The 9748-nt window shown below is 37.9% G+C and overlaps 1 protein-coding gene and 1 pseudogene across 1 annotated transcript in view; one reads left to right on the forward strand and one right to left on the reverse strand.

The window, feature by feature from the left end:
• PAK7 (p21 protein (Cdc42/Rac)-activated kinase 7) overlaps positions 1-9748 on the forward strand; it is a 522812-nt gene that overhangs the window by 44981 nt on the left and 468083 nt on the right. The window lies entirely within an intron of this gene.
• Positions 1-9748, reverse strand: part of LOC102821982 — a 25204-nt pseudogene that overhangs the window by 625 nt on the left and 14831 nt on the right.

Consider the following 9748-nt stretch of genomic DNA (forward strand, 5'->3'; position numbering starts at 1 on the left):
AGAGTTTCCAAGGCTTTACATCTTTCTGGAAGCAGATTGCCTCATCTTTCTCTCCCTGAGCAGCTGGTGTATTTGAACTGCCAACCATTCAGTTAGTAGCCCAAGTCTTAACCCACTTTTCCAGTTGGATAATATTGTTGCCATCTGGTAGGTTCTAATTCATAGTGATCCATTATAGGATTTTCTAGTAGTGACTAGTGTGATTGAACCACCAACCTTGTGATTAGCAGCTAAGTGCTTAACCTACAGTGCTATATTAGGACTCCCACTTACATGATTTGTTGTTGCTGTTAAGTACTGTTGAGTTGGTTCCAACTCATAGTGACCCTGTATAGAGTTTCTGAAGAGCAGCTGGCAAGTTTGAACTGCTTACCTTGTGTTTCAAACTGAGCTCGCAGTCCAGTGCATTATTCTGCAGTGCCACACTAGGACTTGTATAATAATAGAACTTTAATCATAATAAGGACTCATTTTTTAAATTACTAGGTGCTGTGGTGAGATCAACAATAAGTCCAGAGCACAAAGAGTTGTAACAGAGATGGGACCATTACAAAATTATACCTGAACAATGATTTGACAAATGAAAGAATATGAAAAGCATACTGAGTTACTGTTTCATATAACAGCTAGGAAGAGCCTGGAGGGGAGGATGGGATGTGATTATGATTCTGGAGGGTAATTACAAGGAGGATGGCCCAATAACATTACCTAGATTTCTATACAGTGCTTTCCACAATGTATCTTAGTTTCCACTCTCTGTATTTCTGAGGGATGGAGACAGGCATTCATATTTCAGTTGTGAATAGAAATATTAACCCAGATTTACATATATCAACTAAGTGTAGCTAACAAAGATATCCCATGACTTTCAGGGAGCCACCGTACCATTGTCATTGCCTGTACAAGTTCTTCAAACTCAGAACAGTCAAACTGTTCTGGAATTTGAGGAACAAAATAGGAAGAAATTTGAGGAAGAAATTAACTAATTGATTTTGCTTATATTTTTCTTTTTATATATGTATAAGAGTGACATGATAAAACGATGGCTCAGTAAATCTAAAAGGATCCCTTTAAAAGGCATAAACTAAAAAATATAAGTGATGTTGTTCTTGTTAGGTGCTATTGAGCCGGTACCGACTCATAGCTACCCAATGCACAACAGAATGAAACACTGCTTGGCCTTGGGCCAATCTCACAATTGTTGCCATGCTTGAGCCCATCAATGCTGCCACTTTGCCAAGCCATCTTGCTGGGGTCTTCTTCTTTTTCTCTGACCCTCGACCTTCCCAAACATGATATCCTTCTCCAGCGATTGGTCCCACCTGACAATATATCTGAAGTATGAGAGACTAAGTTTAGCCATCCTGGCCTCCAAGGAGCACTCTGGTTACACTTCTTCCAAAACAAATCTTTTGGTTCTTTCAGCAGCCCATGGCATTTTCAGTGTACTCTTCCAACACCATAACTCAAAAGCATCAATTCTTCTACGGTCTTCCTTATTCACTGTCCAGTTCTCACATGCAAAGGAGGTTATTGAAAATACCATGGCTTGGGTCAGGCGCACCTTAGTCATCAAGCCGGCATCTTTGCTCTTCAACACTTTAAAAAGGTCTTGTGCCGCAGATTCGCCTAATTCAATACATCACTTGATTTCTTGACTGCTGCTTCCATGAGTGTTGATAGTTGATCCAAGAAGAATGAAGTCCTTGACAACATCAGTCTTTTCTCCATTGATAAGAATGTTGTTTATTGGTCCAGTGGTGAGGATTTTTGTTTTCTTTACATTGAGATGTAATCCATACCAAAAGCCGGTGGTTTGTGATCTTCATCAATAAGTATTTTAAATCCTCTTCACTTTCAGCAAGCAAGGTTGTATCATCTGCATATCGCAAGTGGTTAATGAGTCTTCCTCCAATCCTGATGCCACATGTTTCTTCATATAACCCAGCTTCTCGGATTATTTACTCAGTATACAGGTTGAATAAATATGGTGAAAGAGTACAACCCTGTCACACAGCTTTCTTAATTGTAAACCATTCAGTGTTCCCATCTCTTTTCAAACAACTGCTTCTTGGTACATGTACAGATTCCTCATGAGCACAATTAAGTCAGAATACTCATACTTCGCAATGTTGTCCATAGCTTCTCATAATCCACACAATTGAAAGCCTTTGAGTAGTCAGTTAAGTACAGGTAAACATATTTCTGGTATTCTCTGCTTTCAGCCAAGATCCATCAGACATCAGCAATGATATTCCTCATTCCACGTCCTCTTATGAATGTGGCTTGAACCTCTGGAAGGAAGTTCTCTGTCAGTGTATCATTGCAGTTGTTTCTATATTTCCTCTAGTAAAACTTCACTTGCATGAGATATCAAAGATATTGTCCAATGATTTCCGCATTCCATTGGGTCACCTCTCTTTAGAATGGGCACAAATAATGGATCTCTTCCAATCAGTTGGCCAGATAGTTGTCTTCCAAGTTTCTTAGCATAGATGAGTGAGTGCCTCCTGTGCCACCTCACTTTCTTGAAAGATTTCAATTTTTATTCCATCAATTCCTGGTGCCTTGTTCTTTGCCAATTTCTTCAGTGCATCTTGGATTTCTTCCTTCAGTATCACTGGCTCTTGATCATATGCGACCTCTTCAAACAGTTGAACATCAACCATTTCCTCTTGGTACAATGACTGTGTATTCCTTTCATCTTCTTTTGATGCTTTCTGCATCATTCAGTAATTTGTCCCAAGAATATTTCAATAACGAAAGTCGAGGCTTGAATTTTTCCTTTAGTTTCTCCAGCTTGAGAAATGCTGAGCGTGTTCTTCCCTTTTGGTTTTCTGATTCCAGATCTTTGCACATTTCATTGTACAATTTGACTTTGTTTTCTCGAGCTGGCCTTTGAAAATTTCTGTTCAGCTCTTGTACCTCCTCATTTATTCCATTTGCTTTTGCATCTCTATTCTGGAGAGCAAGTTTCAGTGCTTTTCTGACATGCATTTTGATCTTTTCCTTCTTTATTGTCTTCGTGTTTGCTTTCTTCCTCTATGATATTCTTGATGTCATCCCACAACTCTTCTGTTCTTCAGTCTTTAGTGTTTAATGTATCAAATCTGTTCTTCAGATGATCTCTAAATTCAGGTGGCTTATATTCAGGGTTATATTTTGGTTCTCATGGACTTGTTTTCATTTTCTTCAGCTTCATTCTGAATTTGCACTTGAGCAATTGATAGTCTGTTTCACAATGTATCCCTGGCTTTGTTTTGGCTGATGATATGGAACTTTCCACCGTGTCTTTCCACAGATGTAGTCAATTTGATTTCTGTGTATTCCATCTGGTGGGGTCCATGTGTATAATCATCTCTTATGCTGTCTAAGGAAGGTATTTGAAATGAACAAATCATTGGTGTTGCAGAATTCTGTCATTTACTCTCCAGCATCATTTCTATCACCAAGGCCATATTTTCCTACTACTGATCTTTCCTCTTTGTTTCCATGTTTGCATTGCAATCACCAGTAATGATCAATGTATCTTGATTGCATGTTTGATTGATTTCAGTTTGAAATATTTGGTAGATTTCTTCAATTTTATCCTCACTGGCTTTAGTGGTTCATGCATAAATTTGAATAATAGTGCTATTAACTGGTTTCCAAATAGGCTCATGGATTTTATTCTATGACAGACAGCATTGTACCTCATGACTGATCTGCTTATTGTCTTTTTGACGATGAGTGTGACATCATTCCTCTTCAATTTGTCATTCCCCATGTAGTAAACCATGTAGTTGTCAGATTCAAAATGGCCAACACCAGTACATTTCAGGTCACTAATTCCTAAAATATCGAAGTTTATGTGTTCCATTTCATTTTTGACAATTTCCCATTCTCCTAGATTAATACTTCGTACATTCCATGTTTGATTATTAATGGATAATAAAGTGATAACCTGAAGTCCTGGTGTGGTGCTGTGGGCTAATGCATCAGACTGCAAGGTTGTTTCAACTGCAAAGTCAGCAGTTCAAGCTCATCAGCAGCTCCTTGGAAATCCTATATAGGGTCCTTGGAAATCCTATATATGGGTCAGAATAGACTCGACAGCACTTAACAATAACAATTGATAACTGTAGTTATATTTTAATTGCCATCTCTTTCTTTCTAATGACTCGTAAAATAATAGCTTATCTTGCAGTTTCTATATCTTAGAGTTAATGAAATATGGAATGAACCACAGCAATTTTGATAGCCTGTGAGGTGTAGCATTAAGTCCTTCATATACAATGCATCCTTTATCTTGCTATCTTCATTTTGTTGATGATAACGTTCAGGCTTGAACAAGTCAGGAAAGTTAGAACCACATATAAGTTCTTATCCTTTTCCTATAGAGTACCGTCCTTTGGTTTCATATTGGAACTGAATACAAACTCATTGTGGTATGCAGTGTATGGTGCTCTTTTATGATTCCAGTTCATTCTGGTCTTGACTCGCCTCTCCTATTTGTGCTCATTGTTTGCATTTGTTCCTACCTTCCCTGAAACAAGCAGACCCCAAGAACTTGAAAAAGCTGTCTCATTTTAAATGCTCCTTCTTTGGAATGGTGTTTCTGATGCTGCAACCTGAAAGAGCCAGTCTTTCTTATCATATATCATACCATGTGGCTTTATTGCTCTTTTATTTAAAACATTTTTATTGACAATTAATATACCTGCAAAAAGTACAAATCTTTAAGACAACAACCTGATGAATTTTTTCAAAGTGAACACATCTGTGTAGCCAACACCTAGGTCAAGAAAGAGAACATCAACAACCTCTAGAATCCTGCCTTGTGCCTGGTGTAATCAGTACATTCCAAATATAACTGTCATCCTGGCTTCTATCAGCTTTGATTGAGATTGGAATCATAGAGGCAGCCTGGCTTCCTTTGATCAATATTTTATGAGATCCTTCCTGATATTATGTGTAGTTGTAGTTCATTCATTCTTATTGCTATGTAGTATTCCATTGTGCGACTATACCGTGATTCAATAATTAATGCATGGGTTTAAAATACCACAAATCGATTTATTTAATCTACTGTTGATGGACATTTGGATGGTTTCCAATTTAGGACTATTATAAACAGAACCGCTCTGAACATTCTTGAATGTATTTTTTGGTGAACATCATACCAATTGATTTTGACTGTAGTACTTACTATTATGTGGTATGTCCTTGATTATTCAAATGCTTCCTGTCCATCTCTAGTCCCACCACAATGTGAACCCTATGAAGGTAAAGATGTTGTTTATAGTTTATTGTGTTTTTGTTTACTTTTCTGCTTTCTTGAATTATAATTGTCATCGCTGTAGGTTAATGCACTAGACTGCAAAGCTGGTTGGACTGCTAGGTCGGTGGTCAAGCTCACCAGCTGCTGCTTAGAAATCCTATACAGGGTCTCTGTGGGTCGGAACCAACTCGACAGTATTTAACAACAATAACAGATTCAAAGTGTGTGATTTGTGCAGGTTTTAAAAATGTATACATTCATGAACTCGTTACCACAATCAAGAGATTGAACATCTGTGTTTATTCTCCAGACTTTACTCTTGCCTCTAATAATCCTCCCTCCTTCTCTCTACATCATCTAGACAACTACTGATCTGCTTTATTTTACTCTATTAGCTTGCGTTTTCTAGGTTTTTATAAAGAGAATTGCATGTGGATTTTTTTCTCTTTCAGTATGACATTGAGAGTCATCCATGTTGTTGTGTAGATCATTAGGTCACTTATTTGTTTTGTTGAATACTGGGCCATGGCACAGTAGACATTGTAGCGTTTAGAATTACTGGATAATGTTCACAGCAAAGTGAAGTGTTGTAACAGTACACAATGTTGAAATTATAAGTACTTTTCATGAAATCAGTTTTGATCATATTTGGCGTAGATTAATCTGTAAAGAAAGGTTCATTGGGCAGCTCTGTGTAAACAGTCTGAGGCTCATTATACTCAATTTAAACATTCCACAGCCTTTAAAAAGATATTCAAGCAATGCTTACGTAGCACTGAGTGTATGAAACCTTGCCGTCTGTAGAAACCATTGCACTGCTTTCATTGCTGATGTGGCTTCCAGATGTCTCTTTTATGAGCCAACTGCCATAGTGCATGCCATGTTGCTAAAGTTATTTGAGCATTAACTTCCTGATTGTGCACCAACTGTATATGTGTGTATGTGTATGTATCTGTCTATATAGAAAAATAAAAAAACATATATATGAGAGGGCTTCAGAAAGTTCACATAAAATGGAATTACAAGATAATGGAATTTTTCCATAAACTTCTGGAAGTCACTTCAAGTGTGTGTGTGTGTGTGTGTGTATGCATACACACACACACGTTATATATATATGTTAATATATGTGTTGATGTGCTAGGCCGCAAAGTCAATTTGAATCACAAGGTTCTTGGCAGTTTAAACTCACCAGCTGCTCCTGGTGACTCTATACAGGGTCATTATGGGTCAAAACCCACTCAATGACACTTAACAACTAATTCTCTCTCTCTCTCTCTCTCTCTGTCTCTCTCTCTCTCTCTCAAAATCCTGATGTCCAGGCCCTGTAGCAAGTGTCTCTGGTTTCATTGACATGAGATGTCGCTCGGACATCAGAATTTTCAAGTTCCCCAGGTACAGAGAAAGTTGAGACCCACTGTCTGAGAGGTAGAGGGAGTGACAAGGGATGTCTTATACTATGGACTTCAACCAGCAAGGATAAGGTGGTAGATTGAGGAGAGGAAATCACACTGCTGTATTAACATCAGAAGGCAGTGATCAGGTTTGTGGAAAGTGCTTGCAGAACAGAGAGCAAATAAAGATGAAATTGTGGTCAGAGCTTTCAAAGGCTTGACAACTCAAGAGGTCAGAGATGTATACTCAGACTAAAATTCTAATTTTACATTTAAGCAATGTTCTCCACAAAGTGCCTGTGTACCATGTGTAATATATGTTATGTTAGTTTACAGACAAACTTCAGTATCATTAATAATAGCTATGAATTTATTTAATATGTAATAAACATATAAGGGAGTCCTGGTGTGATGCTGTAGGATAAGCAGTGGACTTGCTAGCCACAAGGTCAGCAGTTCAAACCTACCAGCTAATCCTTGGAAACGCTATATGGGGTCTCTATGAGTCAGGACTGACTCAATGTCACTTAATAAAAACAAAATGTATATTAGGGCACTGGTGGCACAGTGATTAAAGTCCTCAGCTACTAATTGAAAGGTTAGCAGTTCAAACCCCCAGATTCTCAGAGGGAACCAGATGTGGCAGTCTGCGTCCATACAGCCTGGGAGACCCCATGGAGAACAGTACAACTCTTTCCTGTAGGATTGCTACAAGTCAGAATTGACTTAAGGGCAGTGCATTTAGTTTCTTATTTTTCAAATTCATGAGGCACATTAAGCTTGTGATTTCATTAATTGTAAGAGGGGAGGTTGCTTTTTAAAAGTGATTCAACTTAAAATTGATTTACGAATTATAAATAATAGGACAGGTGGTATTTGGGATGTGGTAGAAATAAAAGAAGTGGGATGTGAATGATTGACAAGTGTTTGAGAAACATTGTGACATTGAAAATAAAGATATTTTTTGCAAAGATATATTTTCAAAGCTAGGGTCCAAATATGTAGTTGTTGCTGTTAAGTGCTGTTGAGTTAACTGTAACTCATAGCAACCCTGTGTGTGGTTTCCGAGGAGCAGCAGGTGGATTTGAACTGCCAGCCTTGTGGTTCAAATTGACCTTGCAGTCCAGTGCTTATCCTACAATGCCACATCAGGACACCAGGATCTAACTATATACCCAATAAAATCCCGATGGGAGAAAGCAATGTGTTGCTTGCCTGCCACGATCATTCAGTTGTATTAACTATGATACCCACTGCTCACTTATCCACATGGTTAGGCTCTGAAGACCAGGTCTTTATGAGAGAATTGTAACTATGCAAAAAAATGAGGATTTTTTTTTTTTTTCATCTATTTTGAGACAATCCATTTGTCTGATTTTTTTAAAAAAGAAAATACGATAATAGGAATATGATCATAAAAACTAAGATTTACTGATGTGCTCATCCTGTGAGAAGTCCAGTTGTGGATTATTCCTCTGTGAGATGGATTATTCCTCTGTGGAGAAGAAGTAGGCTAGGAGGAGACTAAGCTGGATAAGGCTGGGCTGTGTGACTGGAGGACTACGGCTTAGCCGCTTCACCTCCCACCAGTGCTGTGCCCAACGTTCCTTCAATCCTACCCTGCAAGTCCTGCATTCCGATTCCCTGTGTCTGCTCTGCGCTTTGTTTCCCCAAGTCTATCCTACACTCAGTCTTAGGTTACTACCCATCCACTTTCTGTCGCTACCTATTTGCCTATTTTGGATACTTTATATGAACAAAATCAGACAAGGGAGCTCCAAAAAGTTCATGGGAAAAATTCCGTTATCTTTTGATTCCATATTTTAACAAACACGTTGAAGCACCCTCATATAGTGCTTTGTGACTGCCTTCTTTCATTTAGCGTGTTTTGATGGTTCAACCCTGTTGTAATACATGTCAGTATTTCATTCTATGTTATGACTGAATAATTCATAGTACGGATAAACCACATTTTTTTTTTTTACCCATTTATATATTGATGGGTATTTGGGTTTGTTTTAGTTGCCTATGGCCACTATAAAGAAATACCACAAGTGGGTGATTTTAAAGCACAGAGATTTATTATCGCATCGTTCTGGAAACTGAAAGTGTAAACCAGAGTCATGGCTGTGTTGATTCCTTCCTTGTAGCCGTAGGTGTTCCTTGGTTCCTTGACTCTCAACCATCCTCACACGGCATCTGCCTTCCCCTCATACATGTATGTCTCTGTGTCTGATCTCATTTTGTAACTCAGAAATGATTATATTTAGAACTCATCCTGACCGGGTTTATGGTCTAATTAACATAACATTTCCAAATAGGCTTAAAGACACAGGTTTAGGGATTAGGATTCCAGCACATATTTTTAAAAGACATGATTTAATCTATAAATGTATTTTTTCCACTTTTTTTTTCTATTGTCAATAAGACCATTTAAAACAATGGGCATTCCAGAACACTTGATTGTGCTCATGAGGAACCTGTGTATAAATCAAGAAGCAGTTGTTTGAACAGAACAAGAAGATACTGAATGGTTTAAAATCACGAAAGGTCTGCACCAGTGCTATATTCTGTCACCATACTTACTGAATCTATATGTTGAGCAAATAATCTGAGAAGCTGGTTTGTATGAAGAAAACCATGCATCAGGATTGGAATAAGACTCCTTAAAAACCTGCAAATGTAGATTATACTACCTTTCTTGAAGAGGACTTAAAATACTTACTGATGAAGATCAAAGACACAGCCTTCAGTATGGATTGTGCCTCAATATAAAGAAAACAAAAATTCTCACAGCTGAACCAATGACATCATTATAAGTGGAGAAAATTCTATGTTGTCAAAGACTTCATTTTGCATGCATTGAAAATCAACACTCAGGAAAGCAGCAGTCTAGAAAGCATAAAATGTACTACATTGTGCAAATCTGCTGCACAAGACCTCTTTAAAGAGCAAAGATATTAGTTTGAGGACTAAGGTATGCCTGGTCCAAGCCATGGTATTTTTAATTGCTTCATATGCATATGAGAGTTGAATAATGAATAAGGAAGACCATAGAAGAACTAATTCTTTCTAAGGATCAGTATGGCTGTAC

Source organism: Chrysochloris asiatica, unplaced genomic scaffold (assembly GCF_000296735.1).
Source record: "Chrysochloris asiatica unplaced genomic scaffold, ChrAsi1.0 scaffold00141, whole genome shotgun sequence".
Lineage (NCBI taxonomy): Eukaryota > Metazoa > Chordata > Mammalia > Afrosoricida > Chrysochloridae > Chrysochloris > Chrysochloris asiatica.